Genomic DNA, 18,694 nt, shown 5'->3' on the forward strand with positions numbered 1-18,694 from the left:
AGGGTGACATGACTCCCCTCCACAGTGTGTCTGGCAACGGGAGACCTGTGACGGGAAGCTCAGGATGACTATGAAACTTTCATCCTTGCAATCAACCCCCTCCAGCCAAGCCATGCCTGTGTCGCCCACCCCCACGTCACAAACTTTCTACAAGGTCAGCTTTTCAGAGGCAACGCATCAGTGACGGCACGCTGCATCTGCCTGCCGGGAGGGGTGTGTTAGCTTTCCACACACACCTGAACTCCCCCTTGTGCCCCAGACATGTACACACAGCAAAAGACACAATTTCAGAGAAACCCTCAGAACAGAATCTCTGTTTAGGTCTCTGGAAGAGGATAGAAACACAGACACTTCTTTAGAAATGGCAATGGTATCAGAGTTCCTCAAGCGGACCTGGTTTATTGAAAATGAAGAGCAACAGCACATTCATACTGTGAAATCATCCAAAGGTGGTCCTGGGTCGGCCGTGAGCCCCTATCCTTCCTTCAATCCATCTACAGATGTTGCTCCATCCACCAAGCCCTGACGGTTAAAGGGGTAGATGAAGGGACCATCATTGACATATTAACTAAGAGAACCAATGCTCAGCGTCAACAGATCAAGGTGGCATATCTCCAGGAGAAGGAAAGCCCCTGGATGAAGCACTGAAGGAGGCCATTACAGGCCACCTGGAGGAGGTTGCTTTAGCTCTGCTAAAAACCCCAGCACAGTTTGATGCTGATGAACTCCGTGCTGCCATGAAGGGCCTTGGAACTGATGAAGATACTCTGATTGAAATATTGACATCAAGAAGTAACAAAGAAATCAGAGAAATTAACAGTCTACAGAGATGAATTGAAAAGAGATCTGGCCAAAGATCTCAGACACATCTGGAGATTTCCGGAATGCTTTGCTTTCTCTTGCTAAGGGTGACCGAAGTGAGGATTTTGGTGTGAAGGAAGACTTGACTGATACAGATGCCAGGGCCTTGTATGAGGCGGGAGAAAAGAGAAAGGGGACAGGTGCCAACGTGTTCGTTACCATTCTTGCCACCAGGAGCTATCCCCATCTTCGCAGAGTGTTTCAGAAATATACCAAGTACAGCAAGCATGACATGAACAAAGCTCTGGACCTGGAGATGAAAGGTGACATAGAGAAATGCCTCACAGCCATGGTGAAGTGTGCTACCAGCAAGCCAGCTTTCTTTGCGGAGAAGCTTCATCATGCCATGAAGGGTGTTGGAACTCGACATAAGGAATTGATCAGGATTATGGTTTCCCGTCCTGAAATTGACATGAATGACATCAAAGCATTCTATCCGAAGATGTATGGCATGTCTCTGCCAAGCCATCATGGATGAAACCAAGGGAGATTATGAAAAAATCTTGGTGTCTCTTTGTGGAGGAAACTAAACATTCCTTTTGCGGTCTCAAGCCTTATGATCAGAAGATATTTTAATTATTTTAGTTATATCTTTTCTTTCTATAACATAGGCTTCCTAAGAAAGTTGCTTCAGGAGGATTACAGCGTAGCTACCTGATTTCTCAAACCTACAGCCTATAAATAATTTTTATATCACAACTCTGTATAACAGAGATAAGGTAGTTTTTTTTTTTTTTTAATATGTTTACCTTGAACCAAAAAACTCCATACTCAAGTGGTTCTAGCAACATTACTTGGGGAAGATGTCTATGTAGAAAAAAATAAAATAATTTTATTAAAAAAAAAAGAGACCATTTCAATCTCTTTATTGAAAATCCACTAAGAAATAACAGGAGGAAGTGTGGCTCACCGCCCCACATTCACCTCCTGGTCTTAGCCTCAAGTCCCCTGGCTGGTCACAGGCACCACCTTCTTTCTGTGGTGGATCTTTTGGGCCGGCAGGAGGCAGAACATTTTGCAAAAGAAGTTCACAGTCCTCCTAGCACACCCCCACTGGCCCTGGCCCGCTTCAGTGGTGTCTTACTCCACTACCTGCCCAGCATGAAGGGAGTGGTCTTGTCTGGGACTTCCCTCAGGTCACGTGTCTCCTGCCGGATCTCCCCTAAGGTGGCTGGTGCTGGAGGTGCAGGATACCGGGCCAGGCTGGGGACACAACTGGGACTGGGAATGGGTGGGGTGGAGGTCCCTGGCGGGGTGTTGGTCTCTTGTAGGGTGTTTTTCTCTGGTCGGGTTTGCCCTCTTTGGGGGTGTCAGCCTCCAATTGAGTGATGGTCTCCTGTGGGGTGATGGCCACTGGTGGGATGGTTATCAGTAGTGTGGTGGTGGATTCCAGTGGGGTGCCAGTCTCCATGGGAGTGGTGGCCTACACTGGGGTGGCAGCCTCTGGTGGGATGTCTGTTTCTGCTGCTTGTGGCCTTTTGATCTCTTGCCCAGACTAAATCCCGAGGTCTTCCATCATCTGCCTGATGGTGGGTGTCTTAATGTGGTCAGGGGTTAGGATCTTTTTGATGAAGGTATTTAATTTGGGGTTAGTGAAACCAGGTGTGGCATAGGTGCCGCTAGAGATCGATGTTTTTAGTTCATCGTGGTCCCGTCCCTTAAACGAGAAGGTCCCTGCTGCCGTTACATAGAGGATCACCCCAAGGCTCCAGATTTCTACCTGTGAACCCTTGTAGCTCTGGCCCCGGAAAACCTCAGGGGCCAAATAACAGGGGGTCCCACAAAAGTTTCTGAACGTCTTACCGTCGCTGAACGTCGCAGCCATGCCAAAGTCAGCCAGTTTGACATTGTTTTGTGAATCAAATAAAATGTTGTCAAGCTTCAGGTCCCTGTGCACGATGCCCTTTTGGTGGAGGTACTCCATGGCTTTCAGTAGCTGCAAGAATATGGCTCGGGCCTCCCCCTCCTCCATCTGGCCATAGGCCTCTATTCTCTCACCCAGGTTCCACAGGCTGCAAGTTCCATAATTAGGTACATATTTTCCTTACCCTCTATGACCTCTAGGAGCTTGATCATGTGGGGATGGTGTAGTCTCTTCATGAAGTCAGGCTCTGCAGACACAGGCATGAGGCCAGCGATACGGCGTTTGTTGATGATCTTCACCGCCACCTCAGTGCCAGTTCCACAGTGCCGGGCCAGGTTCACCTCAGCGAAGCTGCCCTGGCCAATGGTCATTAAGAGCTCATAGTCCTGGAGGACCTCCTTTTCCAGAGACACAGAGGCCAACCCAGGTGCCATGGGGGAACCTGACTGCTCTACCGCTATGCTACATAAGGTACATTAAATAACTAATCAACAACAACAAAAAATAATACTATGCTAAGGACATTAACAAACTATACTAACTGGGGCACTGAATAAGCTAACACTACTAATGAAAGCTAACTAGGATAAAAATCATATGTGAACTTAGACTAAGAAAACAAATAACACTACACTAAGAATACTATCTATACTATGCTAAACTACTCACTGCGGTAACTGGAAGAACTACGATCAAGGAAACACGCTATCTGAGGTCAAGTCCAAGGTCACCAAAAGAAGCTTCCTGGGCTATAAGAACCAAAAACCCAGGCCCAGACAGGGGCTTATATAGGTTTTGGCCTCAGTGGGTCTCTATGAGCTCAGAGGCTCAGAAAAAGGGACTAATCAGGGCTGGGGTAAACACAGAGTGCGTTTTTTTGTGTTTTTTTTTTTTTTATATGGGCCCCCAAACATTTTCCTGTTGAAAGAGAAACAAGTGCTTCTTGTTTACTTGGGTTATAGAGATTGATATTTGGTTTATTAGAAATCAAAACTGTGCAACATGTCCATAGCCTTCTCACTTATAGTTTGAAAACCTATAATAACTTTAGGTTTTTACAGACCTCATCTTTCTCAATGGGAAGTATCCAATTTTTTTTTTTGTTGTTGTTGTTGTTAAATTTGAATTAGTGTTCAAAGGATGCTACAAATAGCTGCCGTCATGATACTATAAGAAATGTTCTGGGGTATGTGGTACACTATACGTTCCCTTATTAAGATCTAGTGAGCTGCTAAGAAGATGGCTCTCATCATCATTTTTCCACATGATTGACATAAGATTTGTCATCAAAAACCTTGGAGTCCAGAAATCAATGGGTTGAAATAGTCAAAGTCAAGCAGGGAAAAAAAAGTCTGTCTACCAAGAGTCCGATATCCACAAAACTGTGCTTCAAAAATGAGGAAGAAATTACATTTGTCAGATACCCAAAATGTGAGTACTAGCTGCCCTACCCTGTGATAGAAGGCGTCCTTTTGGTTGAAATGAAAGGACACTAGACAGGAACTCAAAGCTTGATGAAGAAATAAAGAAGTCTGGTAAAGGTAAATACATGGATAGTTATAAAGCTTAGCACTATTTTTGTCTTGTGCTTGATTTAAGAGACTAATATAGCAAAAAAGGCTGTTATGAGTGTATGTTTAGGACACATGTATTCTGGAGACACCAATAACTGAAAGAGCAATTAGATAAGAGAAAGATGTAGACGGCCCTCAAATTGAAAAGGAAGGTGTAAAGTGATCAGGTTACAAATGACGTGATCTCATATATAGAAAACAGTTAAGATTTTACAAGAGACGTGTAACAACCGAAGCAAATTTAGGAAAGGTTCAGGCATATGGAATCTCCAGGGAGCCAAATAAAACAATCTTGAAAAAGTATAAACTTGGAATATGATCCACACTTCCTGTTTTCAAATCTTACTACAAGCTCCTGAGTTCAAAACAGGGTGGTAGTGGCACGGGCAGACTTAGAGAGCAATGGACGAGAACACTGAGCCCCGAAATCAACCTGCTCCTGGATGGTTAAGTGATTTTGCAAGGGTGCCAAGAGTGCCCAGTGGGGAAAGGGCAGTCTCTTCAGCAAATGGTACTTGGATGACTGGACATCCACTTGCAGGAGAAGGAAGATGGACCCTGACGTGACACCATACACAAGGATTAACTCCTAGTGAATTGTAGACTTAATTTTTCAGGCTGTAGCTATGAAACAACTGGAAGAAACCATAGGAGGAAAGCTTCAGGACAATGGATTTGGCATTGACTTTTTGCCTACATTACCAAAAGCACAGGATACATAATTAAAGTAGGTAAACAGGACCACATGAAAACCTAAAAGCAAGCCCCTGTGCACTGCCTTACCCCTCTAATTCTGGCACTCTGGGAGGCTGAGATTGGTAGACTGCTTGAGCTCAGGAGTTCAAGACCAGCCTAAATGAGAGCGAGACCCTGTGTCTAGAAGTAACTGAGCATTGCGGCTGTCACCTGTAGTCCCAGCCACTCGGGAACTGAGGAGAGAGGATCACTTGCACCCAAGAGATTGAGATTGCTGTGAACTATGATGCCATGGCACTGTACCCAGGATGACAGAGTGAGACTGTGTCTGAAAACGAAAAAGAATAAAAAGAATCTAAAGACTCTGAGTGTCAAAGAGTGGAAGAGATCAAAGGCAACCTACGAAATGGGAGAAAATACCTCTACTTCATATACCTGATAAGGGGTTCATATCTAGAATATTTAGAGAACCCTTACATGTTGACAAGAATAAAACAAGTAACCCAATTAAACAACAACCAAAGGACTGTTCAGAATAGATTTTTCTCAGAAAGTGATACACAAATGGCCAACATACTCATGAAAAAATGCTTAACAGTCTTAATCACCAGAGTACTGCAAAGCAAAACCGCAAGGAAAAACCACTTTTACGCTCCTTAGGATGGCTACTATCCAAACAGCAACAAAAAACAGTCAGTGCTGGTGAAGATGTGGAGAAACTTGAACTTCTGTGCACTGGTGGAGGGAAAGTACAATGATGTCACAACTCTGGGAAACAGTGTGGAGGTTCCATAAAGAATTAAACAGGATTACCCTGTGAACCAGCAATAGCAGATCTGTGTATATATCCAAAGGTATTCCAAGCACAATCTCAAAGCGGTATTAATTCACCCACGTTCATAGCAGCATTATTCATAATAGCTGAAAGGTGGAAGCAACCCAAGTGTTCACCAATGAGAAGTGGGTAAACCTAATGCGTCTATACATATAATGAAACATTTATTCAACTATAAAAGCAAAGGACATTCTGATCCCTGCTACCACCTGGATGAACCTCAGGGACACTCTGCTAAGCCAGTCTCAAAAGGTAAATATTGTGTAATTGCAGTTACATGAGGTACTCAGCTAAGTCAAATTCAGGGAGACAGGAAATAGAAAGGTGGTTCCCAGGGGGAGAAGTAGGAATTGGGGAGTCTTTGTCTATTGAGGACAGAGTTGCAGTTACAAGATGAGTTGTGTAGATAAATGGAGGTGACACCATAGTGTGAATGTACTTGACACCACTGAAGTGTAAACGTATAAGGTGCAGACGTGGAGATTTTATGTTATGTCAGAGTTATGAGAATGAAAATGAATAAGGCTTTAACATTTACTTAAAGCATTGTTGGATAACAAAGGCAGGGGTGTAGGGCAATGGGGAGTAGCACTTTCCATTGATGGAACCACTGTGAGAAAGGTGTTTGGCAGTAACAACGCATGCTCCATAGGCTAAGCATCTCACTTTTAGGGACCCACCCAAGGGAAACTCCTAAGTGTTCCCCTAGAAAGGAAGGTGCCTGGATGTTCTTAGCAGCCGTGTGGATCAGAGCCCCAGACTGGAAGGAGCAGAAACGTGCACAGTAGCAGGGTCAGTCTACTGCCCGGTATCCACACAGCAGCGTAATGTATGGAAATGTGCATGGGGACACGCAATGTGTGACAGAGGGGAAGCTCATGAGCAGAATGGAGCTGAGGAAGCCAGATGCGGGAGAGTTTAACTGGAGCTTGAAGCAAAATTAGGCTTGTGCTGGCAGAAGTCAGGGTAGGCGTTTCCTTTGGGGGAGAGGCTAGACAACCGATGGGTCTCCAGGACAAGTTTGGGTGCTGATAATCTGTTTCCTGATCTGGGTTCTGGAAATAGGATGTGTTCACTATGTGGCAAAAAGACTATAAGGTGTATATTCATGTGAAATGTACTGAACTTAAAAAATTTTTAAGTTAAAATCATCTCTGATAGTTCTCCCCTTGCCGCAGGGAGCCTGCCACCGGGCTCTAAGCACTGCAGCGAAGTCAGGTGAGAGCCGAGCCCAGGGCTCCAGCAGGCTCCCGGTGAGCTACAACAGGGCCACCCCACCTGAGTGCCGGGATCACCATCGCTGCCTACCTGCCCCTCAAGGTGAGCCGGGGCCCTGTCCCTTCCCCGAGCCATTCTTCCTACCCCTTCCCTGAGGTGAATTATTCTTCTGCTGATGGATTTGAGAGAATCCCCAATTGTTCAGACTAGCTTTCGGCACGCCTCCCTCAGCCTGGGACGTTCTGGTTGAAAGAAGGAACTGATGCAGAGAAGCAGAGCTTCCCCCGCAGGGGACTGTGGGTGCTGACATCCACGTGTTCACATGGGACAGTGTTCGGCAGGCTTGGCAGGTTCCTGACCTGTCTGGCTGTCCTGACCAAGGCCGTATGTGGGCTCCAATGGCTTTGAAATGTTTCCAACAGGGGTCAGGACAGAGGGGTGCCTCTAGTCCATCCAGTCCCTTCAGAATTCCTACAGAGACCAAGGACTGGACAGTGGCCTTTAGTGTGTTAGATTCTGAGTCCTCCCGAGTCCTGGGTCTACAGGGATTCTGCACCTTTTCTGATGTCTGTGAATCCCACTTTCCATGTAAGGATGGATGTGGCCTTGGCGTGTGCAGTGTGCAGCACACGGGCCCAGCTCCACACCAGCCCTGAGACTCCGTCTGGGTCTGACACACAGCAGCTCTGAGCTCTGGCTCAATTAACTTCACTGGGCCTCACGGTCCCCACATGTAAAATGGAGGGGAGACCGCAGTTACCTTATAGGCTGTGGTGAGGATTACTGAGCTAATACATGGAGCAGGTGTAGAAAGCAGCTTGGGAGGTAGTGCACGCTCAGTGAGAGTGAGTAACAGGAGGATAAAGACACGGGCCTCTGCCCAAGGGGGGTTGTGGAGGCTTCATCCAAGGGCTGCTGCATAGCAGGCTGGTGAATGGACCTGCGCTTTCTGTGTCTGAACCCTGCCATGACCACAGGAACCCCAGAGAGGATGAGCTGATGGGAGTTCCTTCTCCTGTGATAGCCTCCACAAGCTCCCAGCTGGGCCAGGCAACCCTCACATTTCCTGCCACCCAGGGTCACGCAGTGCTGGTCCCCATGGTGTGTGATGTTCGTTTCTCTATCTGTCTCATTAGAGGCCCGCTCAGTGACCTCAGAACCTTTCATCTCTGCACCTGTATACATGGCCCCACTGCCTGATACAGAGCAGAGACCTACCAAGGCTGGTTTTGTTGAGGGTGAACGAGTGAGGAAATGTGTCCAAGGTCACCCGGCAGGGGTGAAACCAAGGCCTCCTGACCCCCAGAGCAAACTCTGCAGCCCCTTGCAGAGTCTACTGTTAACAGAGAGGCCCATGCTGCTCCTCCAGCCCAGCCATCCAGTTATGCAGCACATGTCTGTGAAACCTCCCTGTCTCTGCTCTAGGCCAGGAGATGCCTCAGAGCAGAAAATACAGAAACCTTTGTCCCATGACCTGACACTCAGGCCAAGAGAGAGGGATGGAGGGAGACAGGCCACAAACTGGTGATAGAAATCCCAGCTAGGCCAGCAGGCATCTTTGGCAACACCTGCCAGACCTTCAGAGAGATGGAGCTTTTCAGCAGGACCCTAGGGAGGGGGGATCTTCAGGGCCCTTCCTGGCTGCTTGTCTGGAACAGCAGAGGCCAAGCTGGTGCTCACTGCTGCTACCTGGGATGTAAGGGTCAGAAAAAGGTAGAGGTGTCCCTTCCTATGGTGGCTTCCTGATTGGACAAATATAAAGATCAGTTAAGTCAACTTACTGGGAACAAAACCCAAAATGACCGGTCCTTAACCAATAGAGACGTTTATTTCTCTTTCATGTGTGACATTTCATACAGAGTTAGCTTGGTTGCTCCTTATTCATAAGGGCTCCAGACTTCTGTCTTTCTATGTCATTGTGTTATTATGTGGCTTACATACTTTAGGGGACTCAGGGTCTAAAATGCTTGCTGGAGCTCCAGCGGTCACATCTGCTTTCCATACAGCCTCAAAAGGGAAGAGCTCACATTTCAGCTCACCTAGATTTTTATTAATAGACTTGCCAAGAGCTTAGAAGAATTTCTCTCTACCTCCCACTGACCAGAACATTGTCCATTATCTATACTTAGAAGCAAGAGAAGCTGGAAATGTTTTCCCTGTGTGATTTACTGTCCTAAAATAGTGGGGGGATGCCTTTCTTAATAAAGAGGGGAGTGTGCAAACTTAGAGGGCAGCTAACAGCCATTGCTGCCACCTGTATTGACTGGTCCATGTGTCCGTTGACTCTGCGGCCAGTCCTGACCACTGCTCATTGTGAGCTCACTGCTCTCCTTCAAGCCTGCACAGACATTTGTGAGGTCAGAACTAGAGACTTAGGCAGGAAAGGCTCCAGTGGCAGGGTGGGTAGCAGATCTGTCTGGCTCTGGGACCTGTGCTTCTTTGTTCCAAGGCACTTCCATGAACCTACTATAACCAAAAGTCGTGTCTGGGCCCTCCCACTCATCTCGCTCCTCTCGGAGCCTTGTTCGGGGCCTGTTAACTCATGACAGTTCACATGGTTTCTACACATTCAGTTTTCAGTTTTATTCTATTTCTGATTAATACGAGAGTATACTTAAGTGACAATGTTTGCATTTGTTAGGTAAATCCCCTGTCATAGTCGTGTCCTACACCCAGGAGGGGTGCCATATACCCTTAACATTGTACCCATTGCCTGGGAACCAATTCCCCACTTTTTCCTCTCTTCCCCCTAACAAGTTTTTCTCTTGTGTGGCCGTGTGTTAGTTCATCTACTGTTTTTTGTTTTTTTTTTTTTTTTTTTGTAGAGACAGAGTCTCACTTTACCACCCTGCATAGAATGCCATGACATCACAGGGCTCACAGCAACCTCCAAGCTTTTGGGCTTAGCAATTCTCTTGCCTCAGCCTCCCAAGCAGCTGGGACTGCAGGCGCCCGCCACAATGCCCAGCTATTTTTTGGTTGCAGTATTGGCCGAGGCCGGGTTTGAACCCGTTACCCTCGGTATATGGGGCTGGCGCCCTACTCACTGAGCCACAGGAGCCGCCCCTCATCTACTGCTTCATATTAGTATTGAGAACATTGGATACCTGCTTTTCCATTCTTGCCATACTCTACTAAGAAGAATGTATTTCAACTCCATCCAGGTTAATAGAAAAGATGTCAGTTCTCCATATTTTCAGTGATTGAATAGTATTCTGTGATATACATATACCAGACTTCAGAATCCAATCCTGTGTTGTTGAATATTTAGGTTGTTCCTGCATATCTTGGCAGTTGTAACTAGAACTGTGATGAACCATCTAGTGAAAATATAGTTATGATAAAATAAGTTTTGTTTTGAGTAGATGGCTAATAATGGGACTGTATAATCTAGTTTGAGGTCTAGTTTGAGTTCTTTGAGGATTCTCCATACTTCTTTTCATAGAGACTATTAATTTGCAGCCCCACTAACAGTGCAAAAGTGTTCCCTTCTCTCCCCATCTGTGTCAGTATCTGCAGCTTTGAGACTTTGTGCCGTGGGGTATCCTCACTGGACACTGATGTTTTAATATAATACACAAAACTAAGTCACATTGAATTGAAGACTTAAATGATAAGAGCTAACTGTATAAAACTCCTAGGATTAAACATAAAAGGAAGTCATGAGGATGTGGGTCCTGATATTTCTTCCTGGTGGGGTCTGAAAGATAAAACCCAATATTGTGACTCTTGTGTGAAAAAGTGTTGGGTTAAGGGGACAGGTTGAGATACGAATGCCTCTTTGACTTTGAACAGGCTTGAGATGTTGAGGCAGCGATCAGGACTGTTGCTTCAGCCCCAGAGGAGGCTCAGCCCACCAGGATAGGATTCCATCTCTTCTCTTTCGCCCCCTTTCTGGATCCTAACTTCCCTTCTACATGTCCTTTCCAGGCATTTCAGCACACACAACACAGCCTGTGAGGGTTCATGGTGTGTTTTCAATGGGCGATCTCAAGATGTGTAAAGAAAAGTTAGGGGACTTCACTGCTGACCTTGGGAAATTCACAGAGGAATGTGAATAACTGGCTGTTGTTTTTTATTTGACCTGGACTAATGTGTCTTACTGATACCGGTGATTCAGGTTCTTGGTCTCGGGGTTTCAAAGAATGAATCCACGGACCACAGGATCAGTAGTAAGACAGGGTTTATTCACAGAAGCAAAACTTACAACTTACAGAAAAACCAAAGCTCCTGGCAGAGAGAACCCAGGAGGGGAACAAGCTCTCCTGCTCCCTCTTCAAGGTCTGTCCTCGGGGTCTCTGCTCAGGGGTTTATATTGTGGCAGGGGGTTGTTTTGTTAGAAGTCAATGTTGACTTTTAGGGCGTTGGTCTTCCTCAGTTTACCACCAGTTGTCCAATCAGCACCAAGGTGCTGGAACTGTCCGGCCCTGGAAACTCACACGAGGAGACAGCAAGGTGCCATCCATGAAATTAACCAGCCACAAGTGCAGGGGGAGGAGACAGAGCACCAGTGTGTCCCCTGCAGGTGTCCGGCCCTTCCAGCAAGCTGCATCCTCCAGCTGCTGAAGCATCAACACCTACTGGACTGACGTGGCATGTCGTGAGTCCACCTTGTCCTGCATCAATTCCACCCTGGACCCCCTTGAACTGTTTCATTTCTAGATAGGAGTTTTCACTAGGGCATGGGGTTGGTCCCCTTAGACCTGACCAGCTGCCCAAATCCTGTTTCTCTCTTCTACAAACATCAATGTGAGAGTAAGACACGCACATCATTCCAGCTCAAATCAAAAACAATAGCCAGGTATTCACATGCCTCTGTGATTTTCCCAGGGTCAGCATAGAAATTCTCTAACTTTTCTTTACACATCTTGAGTTCACCCATTGAAAATAGAATATGGACCATTCCAGGTCATTGTGTGGGTCCTGACAACTCCTGCAAAGGACATGTAGAAGGGAAGTTAGGATCCAGAAAGGGAGCTAAACAGAAGGGGTGGGATCCTATGCTGGAAGGGCTGAGCCTCCTCTGGGGCTGAAGCGACAGTCCTGCTCACTACCTCAAAGTCTCAGGCCTGTTCAAAGTCAAAGAGGCATTCCGATCTCCCCCTGTCCCCTTAACCCAACACTTTTCCACACAAGAGTCACGATATTGGATTTTATTCCTCAGGCCCCACCAGCAAGAAATATCAGGACACACGTCCTGACCATTTCCTTCTATGTTTAATCCTAGGAGTTTTATACAGTTAGCGCATATCATTTAAGTCTTTGATTCCATGTGACTTAATTTTTGTGTATGTTATTAAAATGTCAGTGTCCAGTGAGAATAGCCCACAGCACAAAGTCCCAAAGCTGCAGACGCTGACACCGATGTGGAGAGAAGGGAACACTTTTACACTGTTGGAGGGATTGCACATCCTATAGGGAAAGAAGTATGGAGAATCCTCAAAGGACTCAGTCTACACCTTTATTTGACCCTGCAATCCCATTATTAGGCATCTACCCTAAAGAAAAAGAAATTATTTTATCTTAAGGGTATTTTCACTAGATGGTTTATCACAGCTCAATTTACAACTGCCAAAATGCAGAAACAACCAAAATGCTCGTCAACATACGAATGGATTCTGAAGTCTGCTCTATGTGTAACACGGAATACTGTTCAATCATAAAAAAGATGGAGAGCTTACACCTTTTGTATTAACCTGGATGGAGGTGAAATACATTCTTCTCAGTAAAGTGTGGCAAGACTGGAAAAGCCAGGATCCAATGTTCTTAATACTAATATGAAGCAGTGGATGAACCAATACACGGCCACACCAGAGGACAACTCAAGTTAGGGGAAGAGAGAGGAGGCAGGAGGGGTTGGTGTGTTCCAGTGAACGGGCACAATGGAAGGCTCCATGGCAGAACTCCTGGGGGTAGACACAACCACGACACTGGCATTACCTAACACATGCAAACATTGTAACTTCATTGTACCCTCGTATTAATCAGAAATAAAAAAATAATAAAACTGAAAACTGAATCTGTATAAACCATGTGAAGTGTCATGAGTGAACAGGCCCTGAACCAGGTTCCATGAGGAGCAGAGATGCGCGGCAGGCTAGACTCAACTTTTGGTTGTAGGGAGTTCATGGGACAAAGAGCACCGGTCCCAGAGCCAGACAGATCTGCTACACACCCTGCCCCTGGAGCCTTTCCTGCCTAAGCCTCTAGCTCTGACCTCACAAATGTCTGTGCAGGCTTGAAGGAGAGCAGTGAGCTCACAATGAGCAGTGGTCAGGACTGGCTGCAGAGTGAACAGACACAGGGACCAGCAAATGCAGGTGGCAGGAATGGCTGTTAGCTCCCCCAAATTTCCACACTCCCCTCTTCCTTAAGGAAAGAATCTTCACTTTTTTAGGGTAGTAAATTGCCCTGGGGAAATATTTCAAATTTCTCCTGCCTCTGGGTATGGATAATGGGCAAACTTCTGGTGGGTGACATGTAGAGAGAAATTGTCCTAAGCACCTGGCAAGGCTAATAACAGAAAAGTGGGAGAGCTGAAATGTGAGCTTTTTCCCTTGAGGGCTAAGTGGAAAGCAGATGTGACAGCTGGAGCTCCAGCAAGCATTTTAGACCCTGAGCCCCATAAACTATATAAACCACGTAATAGCACAATGTCATTGAAAGACAGAAGTCTGGATCCCTTATGAATAAGGATCAACAGAAATATCCCTGTTTGAAACGTCCTACATGATAGAGAAAAAAACTTCTCTATTGGTTAGGGCCCTGTCCCTGTCCTTTGGGTTTTGTTCCCAGTAAGTTGACTTTACACATCTTTATATCTATCCAGTCAGGAAGCCACCATGAGAAGGGACACATCTACCTTTTCTGGACCCTTATATCCCAGAGCTCAGGCTTGGCCTCTGCTCTTCCAGACAAGCAGCCAGGAAGGGCCCTGAAGATGCCGCTTCCGAGGGTCCTGCAGAAAAGCTCCATCTCTCTGAAGGTGTGGCGGAGTGTTGCCAAAAATGCCTGCTGGTCTAGCTGGGATTTCTATCATCAGTTTGTGGCCAGTCTCCCTTCATCTGTCTCCCTTTCTGCTTGAGTATCAGGTCATGGGACAAAGGTTTCTGTGTTTTCTCCTCTGGGGCATCTCCTGGCCTAGAGCAGAGACAGGGAGGTCTCACAGACACGTGCTGCATAACTGGATGGCTGGGCTAGAGGAGCAGAGAGGGGCCTCTGCTCACAGCAGACACCTGCAAGGGGCTGCTGGGTTTGCTCTGGGAGTCAGGAGACCTTGGTTTCAGCCCTGCTGGGTGACCCTGGACACATTTCCTCACTCATTCATTCTCACCAAAACCACCCTTGGTTGGTCTCTGCTCTGTATCAGGCATGGGGCCCATGTATAAAGGGGCATAGATGAGAGGTCCTAAGGTCACTGAGCTGGCCTCTGATGGGACAGCGGGAGAAACAAACATCACACACTGTGGGGACCAGCGATGCCTGACCCTGGGTGGCAGGAAGATGAGGGCTGCCTGGTCCGGTCAGGAGCTGAGGGGTTTCCCAAGGGGAAGAAACCCTTACCAGCTCACACCATTTGGGCCTCTTGCGCATAAGGGAGGGCGCAGACACAGGAAGACCGGGTCCATTCACCAGCCTGCTGTGCGGCAGCACTTGTGCAAGGCCTCCACAATCATCTTTGGGGGAGACCCAGGTCTAAGTCTTCATGTGTTACTGACTGAGCCTCCCTGAGCACTCACTCATTTCCAGGCAGCTTTCTACGCCTGCTCCATGTATGAGCTCATTAATCTGCACTGCAGCCTATATGGTAGGTGTGGTCTCTGCCGTATACTATAGGTGGTCACTTGGAGGCCCAGAGAAATTGAATGAGCCAGAGCAAAGAGCTGCTGTGTGTCAGACCCAGATGCAGTCTCGGGGCTAGTGTGGAGCCGAGCCCGTGTGCTACAAACTGTACACACCACGACCACCTCCCTGCCCACATGGGAAGTGTCTGCTCACAGACACCAGTAAAGGGCAAATCTATTACAGATCCAGGTGTCAGGAGGCCTCGGAATCTAACACATGACAGGCCACTATCCAGTTCTCGGTCTCTATAGGGATTCTGAGAGGCTGGAGTGGACCAGAGGCACACCTCTGTTCTGACCCCTGTGGAACATTTTGAAGCTTTTGGAGCCCACATTACTGCCTTGGTCAGGACAGCCAGACAGGTCAGCACCCTGCCAAGCCTCCCAAACAATGTCCCATGTGAACACATGGAAATCAGCACCCCCTGTCCCCTGTGGGCGAGGCTCTACTCCTCTACATGAATTCCTGCTTTCAGCTAGAGGGTCACAGGCAGAGGGAGGCATGAGAAAATCTATTCTGAACAATTGGGGTTTTCTTACAGATTCATCAGACCAAATGAATAATTAACTTTGTGGAAATAGTGAGTAGGGCCCTGGCTCACCATGAGGGGCAGGTAGGCAGCGATGGTCATCCCGGCACTCGGGTGGTGTGGCTGTGTTGAAGCTCACCAGGAGCCTGCTGGAGCCCTGAGCTGGGCTCTCACCCTGATGCAGCTGCTGTTCTTAGAGCCCTGTGGGAGCCTCTTTGCAGTAAGGGGAGAACCACCTGGTCACCGTGAACTTGTCCTTCGTGATCAAGGCACAACAGGCTGAGGCTTCATCCTAGGCTTGATAGGCAGTTGGATGATTTTCACTTAAAATTTGTGAATTTAAGTACACTTCACATGAATATACAACTTACATTCTTTTTTCCACATAGTAAACACATCCTGTATCCAGCACCCAGATGAGGAAGCAGATTATCAGCACCCCAAATTGTCTGCGAGACCCATCTGTTGTCTAGCCTCTCCCCCAAAGTAAACCGCTATCCTGACTTCTACCAACACGAGCCTAATTCTGCTTGATGCTGTAGTTAAACTCTTCCCCACTGGCTTTCTGAGCTGCATGTCATTCACGGGCTTCCTCATCTGTCACATATTGTGCGTCCCCATGCAGATTTCCATATATTACACCGTTGTGTGGACACAGGGCTGTAGACTGACCCATGCTATTGTGCACGTTTCCATTGTTTTTGGTCTGGGGCTCTGATCCACAGCCCTGCTAAGAACATCCAGGCACCTTCCTTTCTGGAGGGACCCTTAGGGATTTTAGTTGGGTGGGTCCCTAAAGGTGAGACTCCTAGGCTATGGGGCATGCGTTATTACTGCCAAACACTTTTCTCAAAGTGGTTCCATCAATGGAAAGTGCTACTCACAGTTGCCCTACACCCCTGCCTTTGTTATCCAACAATGCCTTAAGGAAATGTTAAAGCTTTATTCATTTTCATTCTTATAACTCTCACATAACATTAAATCTCCACCTCTGCACCTTATATGTTTATATTTCAATGGTGTGACGGACATTCACACTATAGTGTCACCACCATTTATCTACACGACTCATCTTATCAAACTGCAACTCTGTCCTCAATAGACAAAGACTCCCCAATTCCTGCTTCTCCCCCTGGGAACCACCTTTCTTTTTCCTGTCTCCATGTAATTGACTTAGCTGAGTACCTCATGTAACTGCAATTGCACAATATTTACCTTTTGAGACTGGCTTAGCAGAGTGTCCCTGAGGGTCATCTATGTGGTAGCATGTGTCAGAATCTCCTTTCCTTTGAAACTTGAATAATATTTCATTATCTGTACGGACCCATTTGGTTTATCCCCTCCTCATTGGTGAACACTTGGGATGCTTCCACCTTTCAGCTATTATGAACAATGCTGCTACGAACGTGGGTGAAATAATACCGCTTGGAGATTGTGCTTGGAATACCTTTGGATATATACACAGATGTGGGATTGCTGGTTCACAGGGTAATCCTGTTTAATTCTTTATGGAATCTACGTACTGTTTCCCAGAGTTGTGACATCATTGTACTTTCCCTCCACCAGTGCACAGAAGTCCCAGTTTCTCCACATCTTCACCAGCACTGACTGTCTTTTGTTGCTGTTTGGATAGTAGCCATCCTAAGGAGTGTAAAGTGGTTTTTCCTTGCGGTTTTGCTTTGCAGTACTCTGGTGATTAGCACTGTTAAGCATCTTTTCATGAACATATCAGTCACTTGTATATCAGCTTTTCAGAAACATCTATTCTGAACAGTCCTTTGGCTGTTGCTGAATAGGGTTATTTGCTTTATTGTTGTCAACATAGAGGGATTCTCTAAATATTCTAGATATGAACCCCTTATCAGGTGTATGAAGTAGACGTATTTTCTCCCATTTCGTAGTTGCCTTTGATCTCTTCCGCCCTTTGAGACTCAGAGTCTTTAGATTTTTTTCTATTCTTTTTCATTTTCAGATACAGTCTCACTTTGTCACCCTGGGTACAGAGCCATGGCATCATAGCTTACAGCAGCCTCAATCTCTTGGGCTCAAGTGATCACTCTTCCCTCAGTTCCCGAGTGACTGGGACTACAGGTGACATCCACAATGCCCAGTTATGTTTAGAGATGGGGTCTTTCTCTCCCTTAGGCTGGTCTTGAACTCCTGAGCTCAAGCAATCTACCAAACCCGGCCTCCCAGAGTGCCAGAATTAGAGGAGTGAGCCACTGCACCTGGGCCAGCTTTTAGTTTTCGATGTGGTCCTATTTACCTGCTTTAAGTATGTAACCTGTGTTTTTGGTACTATAGGCAAAAAATCAGTGGCAAATCCATTGTCCTGAAGGTTTCCTGCTATGGTTTCTTGCAGGAGTTTCAGAGTTTCAGTCCTTAACATTTAAGTCCTCCATTCACTATGAGTTAATTCTTGTGTAGGGTGTCCCGTCAGGGTCCATCTTCATTCTCCTGCATGTGCATGTCCAGTCATCCCAGTACCATTTGCTGAAGAGACTGTCCTTTCCCCACTGGGTGCTCATGGCACCCTTGTAAAATCAGTTCACCATCCAGGAGCAGGTTGATTTCTGGGCTCAGCGTTCTCTTCCATTGCTCTGTAAGTCTGCCGTGCCAGTACCACTCTCTTTTGAACTCAAGAGCTCGTAATGAGATTTGAAAAGAGGAAGTGTAAGACTCCAAGTTCATACTTTTTCATGATTGTTTCAATTGGGTCCCTGGAGATTCCATATGCTTGAACATATGGAACATTTTCTTTCATTGTTACACTTCATTTGTGGAATCTTCCGTGTTTTCCCCATGCGAGATCATATCATTTGCAAACTGATCACTTTACACCTTCCTTTTTGCTTTGAGGACCTTGTATTTCTTTCTCTTACCTAGTTGCTCCTTCAGTTTTTGGTATCTCCAGATTACATGTGTCCAAAACATCCACTCATAATCGCCTTTTTTGCTATTTAAGTCTCCAAAATCAAGCACAAGATAAAAATAGTACTAGGCTTTGTAACTGTCCATGTATTTTGCCTTTACCAGACTTCTTTATTTCTTCATCAGGCTTTGAGTTCCTGTCTAATGTCCTTTCCTTTCAACCAGAAGGACGCCTTCCATTGCAGAGTAGGGCTGCTGGTATTCACATTTTGGGTATCTGACAATATCTTAATTTCTTCCTCTCTTTTGAAGCACAGTTTCATGGATATTGGACTCTTGGTAGACAGACCTATTTTTCCTTCATGACATTGAACATTTCAGCCCAGGGAAATCATGGAAAA

General features: G+C 46.3%; 1 pseudogene across 1 annotated transcript; it reads left to right on the forward strand.

The window, feature by feature from the left end:
• The first annotated feature begins 321 nt into the window (after nt 1-321).
• On the forward strand, nt 322-1,518 carry LOC128592454 (annexin A1-like; annotated as a pseudogene). Its single transcript, XR_008381874.1, has one exon. The product of XR_008381874.1 is annotated as an annexin A1-like (transcript).
• The last annotated feature ends 17,176 nt before the right edge of the window (nt 1,519-18,694 follow it).

This window comes from Nycticebus coucang, chromosome 8 (genome assembly GCF_027406575.1).
Source record: "Nycticebus coucang isolate mNycCou1 chromosome 8, mNycCou1.pri, whole genome shotgun sequence".
In the NCBI taxonomy this organism is placed as follows: Eukaryota; Metazoa; Chordata; class Mammalia; order Primates; family Lorisidae; genus Nycticebus; species Nycticebus coucang.